General features: G+C 45.8%; 1 protein-coding gene across 14 annotated transcripts in view; it reads left to right on the top strand.

Moving 5' to 3' along the window:
• The first annotated feature begins 1015 nt into the window (after positions 1-1015).
• Positions 1016-21751, top strand: part of LOC105487725 (NEDD4 binding protein 2) — a 109449-nt gene continuing 88713 nt past the window's right edge. For 6 of the 14 annotated variants that reach the window (XR_011621344.1, XM_071093697.1, XM_011751336.3 and 3 more), the window contains exons 1-2: positions 1755-1912; positions 19179-19275. The gene's annotated coding sequence lies outside the window, so the exon portion shown is untranslated. Of the gene's footprint in view, positions 1067-1730; positions 1913-12568; positions 13828-19178; positions 19276-21751 lie in introns of those variants that run through there. The other 8 variants (XM_011751333.3, XM_011751341.3, XM_011751342.3 and 5 more) reach the window with 6 other exon arrangements.

Below are 21751 nucleotides of genomic sequence, written 5' to 3'. Positions count from 1 at the left end.
CGATTTCCTGACCTCGTGATCCGCCCATCTTGGCCTCCCAAAGTGCTGGGATTACAGGCTTGAGCCACCGCGCCCGGCCATAGTGATTTTTTTTTTAAGGATCAACATGAAGTCTGTGATTTAACACTGGGACTCGAGACCTCTTATAAATACAAAATTCATACAAAAGGAAAAAATTGCCCTATTTTTCTATGTGGATGGTTTCATCAGAAAATTTACCATCTTGAGTTCTCTCCTTATATATTACTGCTTTCTTGAAAAAGCACTAGAATGTTCTCATTGTGAATAAGTGTTCCAGTTAGACCTAAACGACAAAAACCACTTGCACTTGCCCCAAATTTACACTCTGTTTAAAGCAACTCCCATAACAACCAACAATGTCTCTTCGATGCAAAGGGACACTTTGTCATGAGGTTATTTCGTTTCCCTATTCTGGAAAAAACCACTGCAAGTGGAATGAAAAGTAATTGCAGAGGGAGGGGACGGAGGAAGTAAAAAACAGGCAAAACCACCACCACCACCACCACCACCACCACCACCACCACCACCACCACCATCACCATCACCACCACCACCACCATCACCACCACCACCACCACCACCCAGAAAGCAAAGGTGAAAAATTTGCGTACCCTGAAAACACTAAACATTTCATATCAGAACCCAGAACAAATAAACCAGGGAAAGCAGAGTTGAGAGAGAAAAAAAAATGGTGCAGGCTTGGAGACGGACTCATACTACAGCGGTTGCAAGAGGGAAGCGTACGTCTTTGCTTTTTCTTGGCACCCGAAAACTCAAGCTCGAACTGGGGGCAAAGGCCAGCGGCTGCGGTTCCACCGGCTAAGGCGCCCACATTCCCCGAGCTCATACCGCACGCTGGCAGGGCCGATGGGGCTGGGCGGCCTCCCTCCACCCCGTGACCGTCGCCGACCCCTTTGTCTCCCCGTGGGGCTCCGAGGCCGCGCGCCCGGAAGCCTCCCGCGGGAGGGCCGCGCGCTAGGAGGCGGGTTCCCGTGCCCGCCGCAGCGGCCATGGCCCGGCCGGACCCTTGGCTTCCACAGCTCCAGTAAGGCAATGCCGAGGCCGGTCGCTCGCCTCGCCGTCCCTCCCAACTTGCAGCCCGGACCCCGCGCGCGTCAGGGCTCGCCCCAGCTCTGCTTTCTTCTCTCCCCTTGCCCCGCGAGGCCGACCTCGTGTTTGTTTTATTTTTTGGGGCTCGGGCGAGTGCCGAGGGCTAGAAACAGCGGTGGTTTACCGCGCCGCTTATTTTGGCAAAAATTCCGGGCCTGTTGCAGTGTTCCCCAGCGCCAAACAGCTCCCGCCTTCCCCCCGGCAGAACCCGACACTTGAAGAAGGGCTTGCTCCTTCAGGCACCCCCTGACAAGAAAAGTGGGGACCACGGCCGGCTCTTGGGCGAGCCTTGGGTGGGCGGTGGGCGGCCAGAAGCCGCCGAACCGGCCGGGCAGGACTTGCTCTCCAAAGGGAGCGGGAGAGGTGGGAGCGCCCGCGGGCTCAGGTCACCCAGGCCGCCGCGCCGAGGCGGAGCTCGGGGACGAAGCAGAGGTCGTGGCGGACAGCCGGCGGGATTGGGGGGGCGGTGGGCGGCGATCCACCTGGGCGACGTGGCAGCCATTGCCGGCGCCTCGAGACCCCTCCCCACACGGCCGCCCACCCGCCCTCTCGCGGCGGGCTTCTGCGCGGCTGCTCTTCCCCGGCCGGACGGAGAGCGGCAGTGTCTCACCGCCAGGCGCGCTCGCCGCGTCTCCCCCGCGGCCGCAGCTGCTCGCTAGCCCTGCGCGGCGCGGGAGAGCGCAGTGGCGCCGGCGGGAAAGGGTTGCGGACCTGCGGCGCCGCGTTGTGCGCTAGACGACGCGGCCCCGGTTTCGACGCCCTCTGCCCGTTCCAGGAGCAGGTAAAGGCGGCGGGTGGGAGGCAGGGAGGCTGGTCCGAGGTGAGGGCCCTGGAGGTTAGGGGTCCCGGGGCGCCGAGCCGAAGCGGAGGGCCTGAAGCAGCGGCGGGAGGCGCGGCGAGTGAACCCCCAAGCCTTGAACGTGAGGCCCGGCGCGGGCCGCCTCCGATCCGACCTGCGGGCCCGGCTGCCCGGACGGAAGGGAAGTGAGGCGTCGGCGAGAGGCGGGCCCTGGCGCTCAGCCCGAGGCCGGGCGAAGGCGGGGGCCGCGGCCGCTTCCTTGGCCTCCGAGTGCCTGGCGGGCCTCCAGGCCCCAGACACACCCCTCTCGACCCCCCGAGGTTTCTTCCCAGCTCTGTTCCCGCCAGGACCTGACCTTGCGCCCCTCCAGGCGCCTTCGATGTTTGCCAGGCGGAGCCTTCTGGGAACTTCAGGCCACCTTCCTGAGCACGTAGTCCTAGCTGAAGCGTTTATTTACTCACTTCAAGTCCAAACACAAAACCACTCACACGTTCGGATTTTGGAGACTGCAGGGAGACTTTCCCCTCCCCGGCATTTGTGCGTCTTTGGCCCTCGTCCCGCCTCCCCTGCCCCCTCCTGCAACTTTGACCCTCACTGGGACCCTTCTAGAGCCCCTCTCTCATCGGAACCCTCTATGAGCCGTTTGTTTGGAAATTCATCCTCAATAGAGTGAGTCATCTTAGCGGGGGCACAGTTTATCCCTCATGCGCTTTTGGTTAAAATAGTTTTTTTTTTTCCCCCCCCCCCGAAAGAGAGCTAGAGTAATATAATGTAGATGACAGGTCAGTGTCAGTGTTGGCTTCAAAAGCTCTTCCTTTCGGCGGCAGTCTTTGTAACTAGGATCTGATATTTGTGGTACGGACAGGTTTGTACACATTCTCGCCATGCAGTGGTTGTAATGTCTCCATGGCACAGTTCTGGCTTGAAGGCAGGATTGGCTGCTTTTTCTACTCGACATCTTTGAGCCAATCAGCAAGGGCTGCTTGCCTGGAGACTGGTTAACTCAGTAAAGGTGGCGATTGGTTGAGCTCCTAGAAGAAAATCCTGGAGATGAACCTAGCCTCTCAGAAAACAATGACTGATTTGCAGCTGTATTAAAAAAATGTTTTCTTTAAATCCCAACATCAGCCTTTTCACTCCGTTTTTATTACTTCCAGTGTTTTTCTTTCAAACACCAGCTGTCTTTTGTAACTCGTTTTAACTCTCATCCTTTAATTTTAACTAAAAGACTTTTTATGCGCTTTAGGAAATGTAAACATCGTGCTTTCTGTGTTTTGACAAACGTGGTTCCATCTGCCTTTCTAACATTGTTTATTGCTAAAGGTCAGAAATAAACAGTTTAGAGTTTCGCTGCCAGGACCTTTATTATTTAAGTGCCGTGCTAGGACGGGGGGTTGGAGTGAGGGGCTGTAGTGGTGAACATGGTGGGAAGAATAGGAAATAAATGGCTGCTCTTTTGCAAGGAGGCTACAATTTAGTTAATGAAAAAAGACTAACATGTAAAACAATAAAGACTAAAGCAGTAGAAATCAGCACGCAGTACGTACGACTGCCAGTTTGTATACCTGTTGACTTTAGTTGATTTGGAGAGGAGATAGAAGTACTGTACTTCATAGAAAAAGTGGGCTTAAATTATGGTAGAGGCATGTTTTTTCCTTCATTAAAGTATATTAAAGTAGGCATAGTATCTTGTTTGTACATAGTAGAGGCTAAATATTATCACTGTAGTTGCATGTTTTTAAAAAATATTTGAATCTAAATACTGTTACATAGTTTAATCTTATTTTATTTTATTTATTGTTTTGAGACAAGCTCTGGCCATATCGCCAAGGCTGGAGTGCAATGGCACTATCTCAGCTCACTGCAAAGTCTGCCTCCCGGGCTCAAGCCATCCTCCCACCTCATGCCCTAGAGTAGGTGGTACTAGAGGCGCAAGCCGCTACGCCCGGCTAATTTTTGTATTTTTTGTAGAGGAGGTTTCGCCATGTTGCCCAGGCTGGTCTCAAACCCCTGAGCTCAAGCAATCCGCCTGCCTCGGCCTTCCAAAGTGCTGGGATTACAGGAGTGACCGCCACGACCGCCCGGCGGTTTTAAAACCCTGATTATTTTCCTTTTAAAACTTCCCTTTTCATCATGATTAGCCATGATTATGCATGTCTTTTGATATGCAAAGCAGCAACCATTTATTAGTCAATGAATTTCAGAAAAATAGCTACCTTCCTTCACTTTCCTTTCAGCTTTTTATATGCAAAATCATATTGTAAGTCTTGGGAAGAATCAGTTGTCTATTAAATGCCTTTAGAAGTAGTTTATGTTAGGAATTTAAGAAGAGATTGAGCATTTTTTGTGTATGTATGTATGTATGTATTTTGAGACAGAGCCTCTGTCGCCCAGGCTGGAGTGCAGTGGCGCTATTTTGTCTCAGCCTCCTGAGTAGCTGGAATTACAGGTGCTCAGCACCACACCTGGCTAACTTCCGTATTTTTAGTAGGGATGGGTTTTTGCCATGTTGATGAGGCTGGTCTGTAACTCCTGGCCTCAAGTGATCTGCCTACTTGGCCTCCCAAAGTGCTAGGATTATAGGCGTGAGCCACCCCTGCCTGGCCTTAGATTGAATACTTTTTTGATACCTACCTTGCCTGATAATGAGTAAGCATACATCAAGCCATATATCATTATCAACCTCATTGCCCTTGTCCTCATAGTAATGAAGTGGCATACGTATATATATACATACATGCACACCAGGTGCTGTTTTAAGCACTTTACATATGTGATTGTATTTAATTCTTACAACTCTGAGATTTGCACTATTCTTACAGAGGAGGAGACAGAGACTGAGAAATATTAAGAAAGTTGCTGAAAGTTACCTGACTAGTGTGTGGGAGTGTTATGTATGTATCAGGGAGGTTTCAGTCAAACCTAGATCTTTATGACCCAAAACCTTATTATTATTATTTTTTCTTTTTTTAAAGAGACAGGGTCTCACTATGTTGCTCAGGGTGCTCTTGAACTCCTGGGCTCAAGCAATCCTCCTGCCTCAACCTCTCAAGGTGCTGAGATTACAGGCATGAGCCACTGTGCCTGCGCTTTGGGAGGAGTATTTTACTTTCTTACCTGAGAGCTTGAATCTCTCAGCATTGCCCTCCAGAAATTATTTTATTAGAACTCTATATCTAGATTGTGGTTAATCAGTTCTATCTGAGCTCTCATACTTTATTTTATTTTTTGAGATGGAGTCTCGTTCTATTGCCCAGGCTGGAGTGCGATGGTGCGATCTTGGCTCACTGCAACCTCCGCCTCCCAGGTTCAAGCAATTCTCCTGCCTCAGCCTCCCAAGTAGCTGGGATTACAGGTGCACACTACCACGCCTGGCTAATATTTTTATTTTTAGTAGTGACGGGGTTTCACCTTGTTGGTCAGGCTGGTCTCGAACTCCTGACCTCAGGTGATCCACCCGCCTTGCCCTCCCAAAGTGCTGGGATTACAGGTGTGAGCCACTGCATCCAGCCACACATACTTTAAAAATTAAAAGAGCCTTTTATAAATTCATGTGGCTAAGTAGCTAGATTTTTTTTTTTTTTTTTTTGAGACAGGGTCTCCCTCTGTTGCCCAGGCTGGAGTGCAGTGGCACAATTATAGCTCACTGTAGCCTTGAATTCCTAGGCTCAAGGGATTCTCCTGCAATAGCCTCCCGAGTAGCTGGGAGTATAGGCCCATACCGCCATGCCTGGCTCATTTTTAAAATTTTTTTGTAGAGACAGGGTCTTGCTGTATTGCCTAGGCTGGTCTCAAACTTGTGGGCTCAAGTGGTCTTCTCACTTCAACCTCCCAAGTTCCTGGGAATATGGGCCTGAGCCACCATGCCTGGCCTGTTTTTCTAAATGTGGATTGTGTGACCATATCCTTTGATCATGTATTGGCTGCTTTTCTTTTCTTTTCTTTTCTTCTTTTTTTAAAATTTAAATTGAGATGGGATGTTGCCATATTGCCCAGGCTGGTCTCAGACTTCTGGGCTCAAGTGATCCTCCCACCTCGGCCTCCTAAAGCCCTAGAATTACAGGTGTGAGCCACCATGCTCAGCTGGGTGTTTTTCTTAAAACTTTATGCAAGCCCCAGATATATGGTTATTAGTGTCTTTATTATTATTATTTTTTTGAGGCGGAGTCTCACTATGTTGCCCAGGCTGGAGTGCAGTGGCACAGTCTCAGCTCACTGCAACCTCTGCCTCCCAGTTTCAAGCAATTCTTCTGCCTCAGCCTCCCGAGTAGCTGAGATTACAGGTGGCCACTGCCATGCTTGGCTAATTTTTATATTTTTTATTTTATTTTATTTTATTTATTTATTTTTGAGATGGAGTCTCACTCTTGTTGTCCAGTCTGGAGTGCCATGGCATGATCCCAGCTCACTGCAACCTCCGCCTCCTGGATTCAAGTGATTTTGCTGCCTCAGCCTCCCAAGTTACTAGGATTATAGATGCGCGCCACCATGCCCAGCTAATTTTTGTATTTTTAGTAGAGATGGGGTTTGGCCATGTTGGCCAGGCTGGTCTCGAACTCCTAACCTCAGGTGATCTGCCTGCCTCGCCTCCCAAAGTGCTGGGATTACAGGCTTGAGCCACTGTGCCTCGTGTATTTTTTTTTGTTTTTTTTTGAGATGGAGTTTCGCTCTTGTTGTCTAGGTTGGAGTGCAGTGGCATGATCTCGGCTCACTGCAACCTCCGCCTACCGCATTCAAGTGATTCTCCTGCCTCAGCCTCCCAAGTAGCTGGGATTACAGGCGCCTGCCACCATGCTTGGCTAATTTTTGTAGGTTTGGTAGAGACAGGGTTTCGCCATGTTGGCCAAGGTGGTCTGGAACTCCTGACTTTGGGTGATCCACCCACCTCGGCCTCCCAAAGTGCTGGGATTACAGGAGTGAACCACCAGACCTGGCCATTAGTGTCGTTTTTTTCTTGAAAATATTTTCATTAATTTGCTGCTTTATTTATTTATTTTTTTGTTTTGTTTTTGCTGCTTTATTTTTTGGTTACTTTTTTTTTTTTTGAGACGGAGTCTCGCTCTGTCACCCAGGCTGGAGTGCAGTGGTGCGATCTTGGCTTGCTGCAGTCTCTGCCTCCCGGGTTCAAGCGATTCTCCTGCCTCAGCCTCCTGAGTAGCTGGGACTGCAGGTACCCACCACCACGCCTGGCTAATTTTCTGTATTTTTAGTAGAGACGGGATTTCACCATGTTAGCCAGGATAGTCTAGATCTCCTGACCTTGTGATCCTCCTCTCTTTAATATCTCTTGAATCTGTTCCTTTTCCCTATCCTCACTGCTGCACTCCTACTCCGTGGTTAGTATCATCTCTCACCTGGGTTGTTGCAGGAGCTTCCTAACAGCTCATCCCTGCTTTCAGTCTTCCAATTCATTTTTCCCACTGTAGCTAGAGTAATCTGTCTAACACATTTGAGCATGTAACTCCTCTGCTTAAAACTTTTTTTGCGACTTTTCATGGCCTTCAGGGTAACTTCTGAACTTCTTTTTTGTGTGTGTGTGTGTGTGACTTCTGAACTTCTTCACTTGGTTTTCAGGATCCTTATCTCATGATTTGGATCCTTATTGACACTTGGCTTTCAGTGTGGTAGCCCTGTTAAGTTCCTTGTATTTCTCCCTGAAGGGATCAGAGTTCTTAAATCTATGCTTGACTACAGAAGCTTCTATCTGTCTGGAATACCTTTCCTAGTTTGCTCCTTACCCTCACTTTTGTTTTGTTAACTCACGCTTGTCTTTCAGGTCTCAGCCTAGGTGGTAGCTATAGGAGAAAGCCCTCGGATACTTCAAGTCTGGGTTACATGGGCCTCTTCTTTGTGTCCTTAGCACTCTGTGTTCTTTTATTGTGATTGCTTGCTTATTTGTCATTTCACCACATAGCGATAAATGGACTGTCTTAAAAAAAATGATGTGATTTACATGGAGTGTATTGAAAGAGAATGAAATAGTAATTTTGGGGTTTATCTAATAGGGAGAGGAAAGGGACATTATATTTGATAGATGAAAGTTTTCTAAGCCAGAGAAGGCATACCAGGCTCTTTTATAGCCTAAATGAAAAATATCCGTTGATGTCTAATTTTTATCAATTCAGATTCTCTATTTCATTAGGACTTTTTGGAGTTCAAGTGACAGAAATACAGCTTGGAGTAGCCTGTAGGGGAACCTTATTGGTTCATATAACCATATAATAGACATTGTATGGATAGAGATGGCCATGAAGAGCTAGGGTGGGAACTTTCCCATAGTTGGGACCTTTCCATACTTATACTCTGTGCATACTGGCTTCATTCCTTTTACTGCAAATATGTTTCTTCATATGGGAAACCTGGTTCCTGGCAGCACAGGGGTATCAACTAGAACCTTGACCAAATCGAGCGTTTAAGGGGATGAAGTATTATGCTTAGTTCATTCTAGGTTGTGTGATATGCTCACTTACATGACAAGGAATCTGTTAGCAAAAAGCAGAGCAGACCTTGAGTAGAGGAGGGGATGGAGTTCTGGGCAGACATAAAGAATATCTACTTTAATTCTTTATAATTTTATTGATTTATTTATTTTTAATTTAATTAATTAATTTATTTATTTATTTGAGATGGAGTTTTGCTCTCGTTGTCCAGGCTGGAGTGCAATGACGTGATCTCGGCTTACTACAATCTCCGCCTCCCCGGTTCAAGTGATTCTCCTGTCTCAGCCTCCCGAGTAGCTGGGATTACAGGCATGCATCACCACACCCAACTAATTTTTTGTCTTTTTAGTAGAGACAGGGTTTCACCACGTTGGCCAGGTTGGTCTCGAACTCCTGACCTCAGATGATCCTCCCACATTGGCCTCCCGAAGTGCTGGGATTACAGGTGTGAGCCACCATGCTGGCCAATTTTATTTATTTATTTAGAGAGATGGGGTCTCACTATGTTGCCTAGGTTGGTCTCAAACTCCTGAGCTCAAGTGATCCTCCTGCCTCAGCCTCCCAAGATGCTGGGACCACGCGTGAACCACTGTGCCTGTCCTCATCCACTGTAATTCTTAACCACCTTTCTGATTATGAATTTATTTTCATTGGTACTTTATTTGTGGTAAAGAGATGCCCTGTAATATGCACCTGTGTATTCCAGGTACTAAAATGCTAAGTCCAACATTTTAAAGAAGTTGGCCTTTTGGCTTATGCTAGCTTATAACAAGTATTTATTTATTTATTTTTTTGAGACAGAGTCGCGCTCTGTCGCCCAGGCTGGAGTGCAATGGTGTGATCTTGACTCACTGCCACCTCTGCCTCTTGGGTTCAAGCGATTCTTCTGCCTCAGCCTCCCGAGTAGCTGGGACTACAAGCACGCGCCACCATGCCCAGCTAATTTTTGTATTTTTAGTAGAGACAGGGTTTTGCCATGTTGGTCAGGCTGGTCTCAAACTCCTGACCTTGTGATCCTCCCGCCTCAGCCTCCCAAAGTGCTAGGGTTACAGGCGTAAGCCACCATGCCTCACATTAACAGGTATTTATTGAGCTCTTGTTTGCTAAATAAAACACTTATCTGCAAGATACTTGCAGACTAGTAGTCTCAACAAGTAAATACAAAGGTGCTAAGATAGGCAGATGTCTAGGGTGCACTGGGAGCTGTGGCTAAATCATACTTTCAGATAGTGGGAAACTTTCCTAAAGGAAAGTAAATTGAACCAAGAAATATGGGTTGGGTGTGATGGGGTAGAGATGGAGTCTTGCTCTGTTGCCCAGGCTGGAGTGCAATGGCGTGATCTCGGCTCACTGCAACCTCTGCCTCCCGGGTTCAAGTGATTCTCCTGCCTCAGCCTCCTGAGTAGCCGGGATTACAGGTATGCACCACCACACTGGCTAATTTTTGTATTTTTAGTAGAGATGGGGCTTTACTGTGTTGCCCAGACTGGTCTCGAACTCCTGACCTCCTGATCCACCCGCCTCAGCCTCCCAAAGTGGATTATAAGGGTGAGCACTGTGCCCAGCTGGGGTTAGAGGGACTTTCAGGCGGAGCATGTATAAGGCACAGAGCTGTGAAATGGGCTACCTTGTGTGGGAAACAAATAACTAGATACAGGTGGATTAAAGAGTACCTGATGAGAAGTAGAAGAGGAGGCCAAAGGTACATAAGGGATCACGTCACAGAAGTCCTTGAATGCTTTATCACAGAGTTGGAACTTGATCTTGAAAGCTGTTCTATAGCTTTCACTGAAGGAAATTTAAGCTGGACCTCTCAGGTTTGAAGTGCCTATGCAATATTCAAGTGGATATGTCTGTCAAGCGGTTAACTATATTGGGGTTTGGGAGAAAATTATTGACTGGAGTCACACTTATAGGTATTGAAACCATGGGTTTGAATGGACCTAGAAGAGGTGAATTGAACAAAAGATTAAGAACAGAACCTTAGCGAGCAATGGCACTGAAAAAAGTGAGCAGAAGGCAGGAAATCCATAACAGAGACCAAGAAGGGCCAGCCAGAAAAAAACCAGTAAATGCTGCTTGGGGTGGATTCTATGGGGTCAAGGAGTCAACAGAAAAAAGTTGAAACAACAAATATAAACTACTTTCATTTTAAGAAACTGAAACTGTATAGGAAATAATAGGAGTTTGGTTAGTCTGATCATTATCAATTCTGTGTGTACAGAGAAAATAAAATTTCTAGACAGTTCTTCCAATGCAGGGATTTGAATTTTTTTAGAATTTTTAAGGACAGGTAGGAGCGGATGGAGGCTCTTTTGGCGGTGTTTGGGAGGTAAGAAGTGGGTGACTCGGGGCATGGATATGATACATACACAGTCACTGGGGAGTACAAGTACCTAGTAGAGTATTTTGCATATAGTTTCTGGACCTATAAATATCTAGTAAAGCATTTTTTTTTTTTTGAGACGGAGTCTCGATCTTTTGCCAGGCCGGAGTGCAGTGGCGTGATCTTGGCTCACTGCAACCTCTGCCTCCTGGGTTCAAGCGATTCTCCTGCCTCAGTCTCCTGAGTAGCTGGGACTACAGGCGCACACCACCGCACCCAGCTAATTTTTGTATTTTTAGTAGAGACGGGATTTCACCACGTTGGCCAGGATGGTCTCAATCCCTTGACCTTGTGATCCGCCCACCTTTTTTTTCAGGGGACCCGGAGTTAATTACTGATTATATCATTGTAATTAAATTTAGTTCATTTCTCAGGATTTCTATTTGTGATTTTCTTTCTGTTTTTTGTTTTGTTTTGTTTTTGTTTTTTGAGACAGTGTCTCACTCTGTCGCCCAGGCTGAACTGCAGTGGCATGATCTTGGCTCATTGCAGCCTCTACCTCCCAGGTTCAAGCAATTCTCTTGCCTCAGTCTCGCAAGTACTTGGGACTACAGGCATGTGCCACCACACCCAGCTAATTTTTGTATTTTTTATTAGAGATGAGGTTTCACCATGTTGGCCAGGCTGGTCTTGAACTCCTGACCTTAAGTGATCCACCTGCCTTGGCCTTCCAAAGTGCTGGGATTACAGGTGTGAGTCACCGCGCCTGGCCCTGGTCTGTTTTTGAGTCTATCTCTCTTGAGTGAACATTCTGTTTCTCTGCTAAATCACCTCTCAATTTTTTTCTTTATAGTTAAGCTACTCATAGTTTTTTTAGTTGGGGAGAAAAGTACAGCGTATTTACTATCTTAACCACTTTTAAGAGTACAGAACAGTAGTGTTAACTATGCACATTGTTGTGCAGTTTTTTTCATCTTGCCAAACTGAAACTCTGTACCCAGTGAACCCATTTTCTCCTTTCTTTTCTTTTTTTTTTTTTTTTGAGATGGAGTCTCGCTCTGTCACCCAGGCTGGAGTGCAGTGGCCGGATCTCAGCTCACTGCAAGCTCCGCCTCCCGGGTTCACGCCATTCTCCGGCCTCAGCCTCCCAAGTAGCTGGGACTACAGGTGCCCGCCACCTCACCCGGCTAGTTTTTTTTGTATTTCTTAATAGAGACGGGGTTTCACCGTGTTCGCCAGGATGGTCTCGATCTCCTGACCTTGTGATCCGCCCGTCTCGGCCTCCCAAAGTGCTGGGATTACAGGCTTGAGCCACTGCGCCCGGCCCATTTTCTCCTTTCTAGCCCTTGGCAACCACGATTCTACTTTCTGTGTCTAGAGTTTGACTGCTTGTAGATAACCCATATAAGTAGAAACATGCAGCTTTTTGTCATTGTTATTGCTGTTTTTGGGGTGACTGACATATTTCACTTAGCATAGTGTCCTCAAGATTCTTCCATGTTGCAGCATGTGACCTAATTTCCTTTTTTTTTTTTTTCTTCTGAGACAGGGTCTTGCTCTGTCACTCAGGTTGGAGTGCGGTGGTGTGATCATGGCTCACTGCAGCCTTGACCTCCCCGGACTTAAGCCATCCTTCCACCTCAGCCTTCCGAGAGTAGCTGGAACCACAAGTGTGCACCACCACACCTGGGTAATTTTTGTAGAGATGAGGTTTTGCCATGTTGCCTAGGCTGGTCTTGAACTCTTGGGCTCAAGTGATCAGCCAGCCTTGGCCTTCCAAAATGCTGGGATTACAGGCATGAGCCACTGTGCCTGGCCTCCTTTTTTTTTTTTTTTTTTTTTTTTTTAAGGCCGAATAATATTCCATTGTATGTATGTACCACATTTAAAAAAAAAATTTTTTTTTTAATCCATTCACCTGTTGATGGACATTTAGGTTGCTTCCACCTCTTGATTATTGTGAATAACGCTGTAATAAACATGCATGTGCAGGTATCTCTTGGAGATCCTGTTATTAATTATTTTGGATATGTACCCTGAAGTGGAATTGCTGGATCATATGATAATTGTTTTTAATTTTTTGAGGAACTGCCATACCCTTTGCTTAGTAGCTGAGCCATTTTATGTTCCTACCAGTAGTACACAAGTGTTCCAGTTTCTCTACATCTTCGCCAACATTTTAATTTTTAATTTTTTAATTTTTTGAGACAGATTCTCACTCTGTCACCCAGGGTGTAGTGCAGTGGCATGATCTTGGCTCACTGTAACCTTTGCCTTCTGGGTTCAAGTGATTCTCCTGTCTCAGGCTCCTGAGTAGCTGAGACTACAGGCTAATTCTTATATTTTTAGTAGAGATGGAGTTTTACCATATTGGCCAGGCTGGTCTGGCCAGGCTGGTCTTGAACCTCTGACCTCAGGTAATCCACCTGCCTTGACTTCCTAAAGTGCTGGGATTATAGGCGTGAGTCACTGCACCCGGCCTGTTTTTAATTTATTTGTTGATAGTGGTCATCTCAATAGGTGTAAGGTGATATCTATCTCATTGTGGTTTTAATTTGTATTTTTCTGATTAGTGATGAGTATCTTTTCATATACCTGTTGGCCATGTGTATATCTTCTTTGGAGAAACGTCTATGGCAAGTACTTTGCCCATTTTTAAATTGGGTTATTTGGATTTTGTTTGTTGAGTTGTAGTTCTTTATATATTCTAGATATTACCAACTTATCAGATAGATGGTTTGCAAATATTTTCTCTCATCCTGTAGGTTGCCTTATTATTCTGTTGATTGTTTCCTTTGTGATACAGAATTCTTTAAGTTTGATGTCCATTTTGTCGATTTTTGCTTTTGTTGCTTATGCCTTTGGTGTCATCTTCAAGATATCATTGCCAAATCCAATATCATGACGCTTTCTCCCCGTTTTCTTCTACGAGTTTTAAGTTTAAGGTCTTAGATTTAGGTCTTTAGTCCATTTCGAATTACCTTTTGTATTCAATGTAATGTACATTAAGATTCCAGCTTCATTCTTTTGCATGTGGATACCCAGTTTTTCCTATATCATTTGTTGAAGAGACACTCCTTTTCCCATCGTGTGACCTTGGTACCCTTGTTGAAGATCATTTGATCACATATGTGAGTATTTATTTCTAGGCTTTCTATTCTATTCCATTAGTCTTATGTCTATCTTTAAGCCCTACCATACTGTATTGATTAATGTAGCTTTGTAATGTAAGGTGTTTTGAAATCAGGAAGTATGAGGCCTCCAGCTTTGTTTTTCTTTCTCAAGTTTGTTTTAACTATTTGGGATCCTTTTCATAATTTTTATCCTTTTTTTTTTTTTTTTTTTTGAGAGGGAGTCTCGCTCTTTCGCCCAGGCTGGAGTGTGCAGTGGCACGATCTCGGCTCACTGCAAGCTCCGCCTCCAGGGTTCACGCCATTCTCCTGCCTCAGCCTCCCGTGTAGCTGGGACTACAGGCGCCCGCCACCACGCCCGGCTAATTTTTGTATTTTTAGTAGAGATGGAGTTTCACCGTGTTAGCCAGGATGGTCTCAATCTCCTGACCTCGTGATCCACCCGCCTCGGCCTCCCAAAGTGCTGGGATTACAGGCGTGAGCCACCGAGCCCGGCCATAATTTTTATCCTTTTAAAAATTCCCAGGCTGGGCATGGTGGCTCACATCTGTAATCTCAGCACTTTGGGAGACTGAGGCAGGCAGATCACTTGAGGTCAGGGGTTCAAGACCAGCCTGGCCAACATGGCGAAACCCGTCTCTCCTAAAAATACAAAAATTAGCTGGGCATGGTGGCGGGTGCCTGTAATCCTAGCTCCTTGGGAGGCTGAGGCAGGAGAATTGCTTGAACCCGGGAGGTAGAGTTTGCAGTGAGCTGAGATCGCAACATGGCACTCCACTGGGCGACAGAGCGTGACTCCATCTCAAAAACAAACAAAAACAAAAAACAACAAAAAAATTCCCAGCCAGGTACAGTGACTCATGCCTGTAATTCCAGCCCTTTGGGAGGCTGAGGTGGGCACATCACTTCAGGTCAGGAGTTCAAGACCAGCCTGGCCAACATGGTGAAACTCCCTCTCTACCAAAAATGCAAAAATTAGCTGGACTTGGTGGTGCTTGCCTGTAATCCCAGCAACTCAGGAGGCTGAGGCAGGAGAATCACTTGAACCTGGGAGGTGGAGGTTGCAGTGAGCCAAGGTTGCACCACTGCACTCCAACCTGGGTGAAAGAGCGAGACTATCTAAAAAAAAAAAATTCCCTTTCATTTTTTTCCCTTCCTTTCATTTTAAACTCACAGCATGATTGAATTTTTCTTTTTTCTTCTCAACATGTAAGGACAAATAACCTGTACGTAACCTTTGCAATATGGAGTGTGCCCTGCTTTATAAAAACTTGGCATTTTTGAACCACATGTTTCAAATTAAGAGTTGATATTTGAATTAAAAAGGATTTTGGCCAAGCACAGTTGCCCATTCCTATATTCCCAGCACTGTGGGAGGCTGAGGGGAGGAGGATTGCTTGAAGCCAGGAGTTGGAGGCCAGTGTGGACATCAAAGCGAGACCCTGTCTTTACAAAACAAAATAAAAGAAGCAACAACAAAAAATTAGCCAGGTGGAATGGTGCATGCATGTGGTCCCAGCTTTGGGAGGCTGATGCAGGAGTCTTACTTGAGCCCAGGAGTTCAAAGCTGTAGTGTTGTACCACTGCACTCCAGCCTGGGTGACAGAGTGAGACCCTGTCTCTCAAAAAAATAAAAAACAAAAACAACCCCCCAAAACTCTTTCTTTGCTTTGTAGAGGTAGTCTTTTAGTGGATTAAATATGGTTTTATCTTTTCAAACATCTTAGAAGCAAACTAGTTTGCTTGAAGCATTGGTACATTTTAAAAACTTTTATTAGGAAAATACAGATATAGAAAAGTAGTATGATACATTGAACCCACATGTACCCACCTCCTTGATTCAACAATTGTTATCATTTTGTCATATTTGTTTTATCTACTTATATAAATTTCCTGAACCATTTAAAAGTAAACTAAGAGTGGCAAATAAGTTTTTTTTCAGTTTTCCCTTTTAAGTATCATACGATTGTATTATAAATGTATGTATTTTGGACTCTGACATTTAAAGATTTAGATTGGTATTTGCTCTTTTAAAAGATTATAAACATCCTGGCTAACACGGTGAAACCCCGTCTCTACTAAATATGCAAAAAATCAGCCGGGCGTGTTGGCAGGTGCCTGTAGTCCCAACTACTCTGGAGACTGAGGCAGGAGAATGGTGTGAACCTGGGAGGAGGAGCTTTCAGTGAGCCAAGATCGTGCCACTGCACTCCAGCCTGGGCGACAGAGCAAGACTGTGTCTCAAAAAAAAAAAAAAAAAAAAAAATTATAAGAAGACATATATCTTCAGATCTCTCCAAGGAAAAGGAGGACATTCTCCCTATATAGCCATAAAACCATTATCATTCCTAGCAAAATTACCAATAATTCCCTAATAATATACTACTTTTTGATTTTTTTTTGAGACGAGGTCTTGCTCTGTCGCCCAGATTAGAGTGCAGCTGCATGTTCATGGCTTACTGCAGCCTTGACCTCCTGGGCTCAAGCCATTCTCCTGCCTCAGCCTCCTGGAGTGGCTGGGGACTACAGGCACATACCACCATGCCTGGCTAATTTTTGTATTTTTTGTAGAGATGTGGTCTTGCCACGTTGCCCAGGCTGGTCTTAAACTTGTGGGCTCAAGTGATCCTCCTGCCTTAGTCTCCCAAAGTGCTGGGATTGCAGGCATGTGACCTGATTCCCTGTTATATGCTACTTATACTATATTCAGATATCCCGAGTTGTTCCAAAAATGTTTTTTATTGCTGTGTGGTGGGTTTTTTTTTTTTTTTTTAAGAGGAAGTCTCGCTCTGTCACCCAGGATGGAGTGCAGTGGTGTCATCTTCGCTCACTACAACCTCCTCCTCCTGAGTTCAAGCAGTTCTCCTGCCTCAGCCTCGCAAATAGCTGGGATTGCAGGTGTCTGCCACCATGCCCGGTTAAGTTTTGTATTTTTAGTGGAGACGGGGTTTCACCATGTTGGTCAGGCTGGTGTTTTTTTTTACGCCAGATTTCAGTCAAGAGCTACCCGTTGCATTTGGTTGTAGTCTCTTGAGTCTTTTTAAATATATAGGTAGAACTGTCTCTTCTACCCATCCACCTCCTTCTCTACTCTGCTTCTGCTTCCCTGTGGTATTGACTCGTTAGATCTGTTGAGACGATTACATTTTGTATTGCTGCTTGTTTCCTCATGGCGTAGTATTACTTCTTCTTCTATCTTATTTAATTCCTGTAAACTGGGAGTTAGATCTAAAGGTGTGAGTAGACTTAGGGTAAACAGTTTTGGAAGAGTACCTCATTTAGTAATGCTATGTAGTTCCTGCTGTTTCTAGTTAAGAGGCATATAATGTCAGGTCCCACTATTTTGATGCTGTATTTGATCACCAAGCTGAGGTGGTGAGAACCTGATCATTTCATTATAAAGTTATGGTTTTCTTTTTGCTTTTAGCAAGTAGTAATCTGTAGGGTGGTACTTTGACATCAGGTAAATTTTTTTATTCTTATTTTTTATTTTTTTGAGACGGAGTTTTGCTCTTGTTGCCCAGGCTGGAGTACAATGGTGTGATCTTGGCTAACTGCAACCTCTGCCTCCCGGGTTCAGGTGATTCTCCTGCCTCAGCCTCCCAAGTATCTGGGACTACAGGCTCCCGCCACCATGCCCAGCTAATTTTGTATTTTTAGTAGAGACGAGGTTTCGCCATGTTGGCCAGGCTGGTCTTGAACTCCTGACCTCAGGTGATCCTCCTGTCTTGGCCTCCCAAAGTGCTGGGATTATAGGTGTGAGCCACGGCCCCTGGCCTCAAATTTCTTTTAAAAAAAATTTTTTTAAACTTTTTTGGAGATAGACTCACTCTGTTGCCCAGGTTGGAGTGCAGTGGCACAATCTCAGCTCACTGCAACCTCTGCCTCCCGGGTTTAAGTGATTCTCATGCATCAGCCTTCCTGAGTAAGCCGGGACTACAGGCGTGTGCCACTATGGCTGGCTAATTTTTTTTTTTTAATTTTTTGAGATGGAGTCTCCCTCTGTCACCCAGGCTGGAGTGACACAATCTGAGCTCACTGCAACCTCTGTCTCCTGGGTTCAAGCGATTCTCGTGCGTCAGCCTCCTGAGTGAGCTGGGACTACAGGCATGTGCCACCATGCCTCGATAATTTTTTTTTTTTTTTTTGAGATGGAGTCTCACTCTGTCGCCAGGCTGGAGTACAGCGGTATGATCTTGGCTCGCTGCAACCTTCGATTCCCTGGTTCAAGCAATTCTCCTGCCTCAGCCTCCCAAGTAGCTGGGATTATAGGCACACGCTACCATGCCCAGCTAATTTTTGTATTTTTAGTAGAGATGGAGTTTCACCATGTTGGCCAGGATGGTCTTGATCTCCTGACCTCGTGATCTGCCCACCTCGGCCTCCCAATGTCCTGGAATTACAGGCGTGAGCCACCGCGCTCAGCCCACCTGGCTAATTTTTGTAATTTTAGTAGAGATGGGGTTTCATCATGTTGCCCTGGTTGGCCTCCAACTCCTGAGCTCAGGCGATCCCTCCCTGCACCCCCCCAGGCCTCCCAAAGTAATACGACTATACTCGTGAGCTACCATGCCCGGCCCCAGATAAATTTCTTTCTTTCTTTTTTTTTTTTTGTGGGATTTTTTTTTTTTTTTTTGTGGGTTTTTTTTTTTTTTTTGGGACAGAGTCTCTGTTGCCCACGCTGGACGGCAGTGGTGCCATCTCGGCTCACCGCAACCTCCGCCTCCCAAGTGATTCTCCTGTCTCAGCCTCTGTCCCGAGTAGCTGGGATTACAGGTGTGCCCCACCATACCCAGCTAATTTTTATTTTTAGCAGAGATGAGGTCTCACCATGTAGGCCAGGCTGGTTTCAAACTCCTGACCTCAAGTGATCCACCCGCCTTGGCCTCCAAAGTGTTGGGATTACAGGCGTGAGCCACTGCCGCTGGCCAGGTCAATTTCTTTATCAACTTTCACCTATTTTAGCATTCATTGATGATTCTTGATTAACTATTCAATTATAGGTTAAAAATGGTAATCAGTTTTGGGTTCTGTTGTTTCTTTTACATTTAATAGCCACCTTCTATAAGGATAAGGTTTCTCTTATCGGCTAAGGCTATTTTGTTATCTGGAATTAGTGTTCTACTTAAAGGCAGAATAATGCTTAGTTACTTTCTTTTATGTAGACATTTTCAGAGTGCAATAGCACCTCCAATGGCAGTAAGTGCAGTCTTTCTTGTCTTTTCTCTTTTGTACTTTCTCTTTGGAATATCATGTATATTATATATATTATAGACATTTTTGACTTTGATTTATTTTGTGATTATAGTTTGATGTGAATTTGACTTTAATATATAATTTTCCTTTTATAGTAAGAAGACATGTTGGATAACAAGAAGAGGTGTGGAGTTTGCATACATCAACCGTGGCCTTAATGAGCATGTTGACAGCATCAATGCTAGACAGACAGTAAGTGTTATTAAAGTTGTAGAGTATGAATATTTTACACATAAGATGTTTTTGTTTTTTTTTGAAATCGGGTCTCGCTCTGTCACCTAGGCTGGAGTGCAGTGGCGCGATCTTGACTCACTTCAGCCTCAAACTGCTAGGCTTAAGCGATTCTCTCACCTCAGCCTCCCGAGTAGCTGGGACTATAGGTGCATGCCACCACACCCAGCTAATTTTTGTATTTTTTGGTAGAGATGGTTTTTTTTTGTTTTTGTTTTTTTTTGAGACGGAGTCTTGCTCTGTCGCCCAGGCTGGAGTGCAGTGGCCGGATCTCAGCTCACTGCAAGCTCCACCTGCCGGGTTCACGCCATTCTCCTACCTCAGCCTCCTGAGTAGCTGGGACTACAGGCGCCCGCCATCTCACCCGGCTAGGTTTTTTTGGTATGTTTTAGTAGAGACGGGGTTTCATCGTGTTAGCCAGGATGGTCTCGATCTTCTGACCTTGTGATCCGCCCGTCTCGGCCTCCCAAAGTGCTGGGATTACAGGTTTGAGCCACCGCGCCTGGCCTGTTTTTTGTTTTTTTTTTTAGATGAATTTTCATTCTTGTTGCCCAGGCTGGAGTGCAGTGGCATGATCTCGGCTCGCTGCAACCTCTGCCTCCCGGGTTCAAGCGATTCTCCTGCCTCAGCCTCCTGAGTAGCTGGGATTACAGGCACACGCCACCACGCCCAGCTAATTTTGTATTTTTAGTAGAGACGGGGTTTCTCCATGTTGGTCAGGCTGGTCTCAAACTCCTGACCTCAGGTGATCCGCCTGCCTCAGCCTCCCAAAGTGTTGGGATTACAGGCGTGAGCCACCGAGCCCAGCTTGTTTTTGCTTTTTTTTTTTTTTGAGACGGAGTCTTGCTCTGTTGCTTGGGCCGGAGTGCAGTGGCACGATCTTGGCTCATTGCAACCTCCCCCTCCTGGGTTCATGGAATTCTTCTGCCTCAGCCTCCCAAGTAGCTGGGATTACAGATGTGTGCCACCATGCCCAGCTAATTTTTGTATTTTTAGTAGGGATGGGGTTTCAGCGTATTGGTCAGGCTAGTCTCTAACTCCTGACCTCAAGTGATCCACCCACCTTGACCTCCCAAAGTGCTGGAATTACAGGCTTGAGCCACTGTGTCCGGCCCAGAGATGGCGTTTTGTCATGTTGCCCAGGCTGGTCTTGGACTCCTTGGCTCAAGTGATTCGCCTGCCTCAGCCTCCCAAAGTGCTGGGACAACAGGTGTGAGCCACCATACCTGGCCTACACAGGTTTCTAAGCTTTTACTTATATATTTGAGGGACTAAAATAACACCTCATGAGAAGGGAAGTATAATCACAGATTTTGTTACTAGAATTTTCAAAAGAGTTTATGGTGGTGTAAGACATGTTCACTGAGGAAGCATTAAGAACTGAATTGTGGTGTTAGTTTTTCTATTTAATGAGTGTTTTCATTTCTCTGCTTCTTTTTTTTATTTTGAGACGGAGTCTTGCTCTGTTGCCTAGACTGGAGTGCAGTGGCGCGATCTCGCTTACTGCATGCTCCGCCTCCTGGGTTCTGGCCATTCTCCTGCCTCAGCCTCCCATGCAGCTGGGACCACAGGCGCCCGCCTAATTTTTGTTTTTGTATTTTTAGTAGAGACGGGATTTCACTGTGCTAGCCAGGATGGTCTCGATCTCCTGACCTCGTGATCCGCCTGTCTCGGCCTCCCAAAGTGCTGGGATTACAGGCGTGAGCCACTGCACCTGGCCTTTCTCTGCTTCTTAAAGGCCAATCTTGGCTAGGTACGGTGCCTCACACCTGTAATCCCAGCATTTTGGAAGGTTGAGGCAGGCAGATCACTTGAGGCCAGGAGTTCGAGACCAGCCTGGCCAACATGGCAAAACCCTGTCTCTACTAAAAATACAAAAATTAGCGGGACATGGTGGCATGCACCTGTAGTCCCAGCTACTTGAGAGGCTGAGACACACGGATTGCTTGAGCCTGGGAGGCAGAGGCTACAGTGAGCTGAGCTCTTGCCACTGCACTCCAGCCTGGGCGACAGAGTGAGACTCTGTCAAAAAAAAAAAAAAAAAAGCTTAAAAAAAAAAAGGCTAATCTTGCTTCTTCGTATTTTACATATTGTTAGCTATCCGTAAATATTTGTCTACCTGTTTTACGTGTGTTACTATGCATAGTACCATTTTGGAGTATATATCATGATCCATGTTCTCAAGAAACATTGTTGTAAATATAAACACATATAGATGGAAATTATAGACAGTGCTGATGTATTATACAGAAATACACTTGGAATTAAAGATATATATTTTTCAGCAACTGGCTTTAACATTTAACAACATGTCCTAGAGGTCTGTCTCGTTTTTGCACAGCTTTTCTTTTATTTATTTATGTTTTTGAGATGGAGTCTTGCTCTGTTGCCTAGGCTGGAGTGCAGTGGGGCTCACTGCAACCTCTGCCTCCTGGTT

The sequence above is a fragment of the Macaca nemestrina genome, chromosome 3, assembly GCF_043159975.1.
Source record: "Macaca nemestrina isolate mMacNem1 chromosome 3, mMacNem.hap1, whole genome shotgun sequence".
Lineage (NCBI taxonomy): Eukaryota > Metazoa > Chordata > Mammalia > Primates > Cercopithecidae > Macaca > Macaca nemestrina.
The sequence above is the reverse complement of the archived record's forward strand: the minus strand, read 5'-3'. Positions and strand labels throughout refer to the sequence as shown.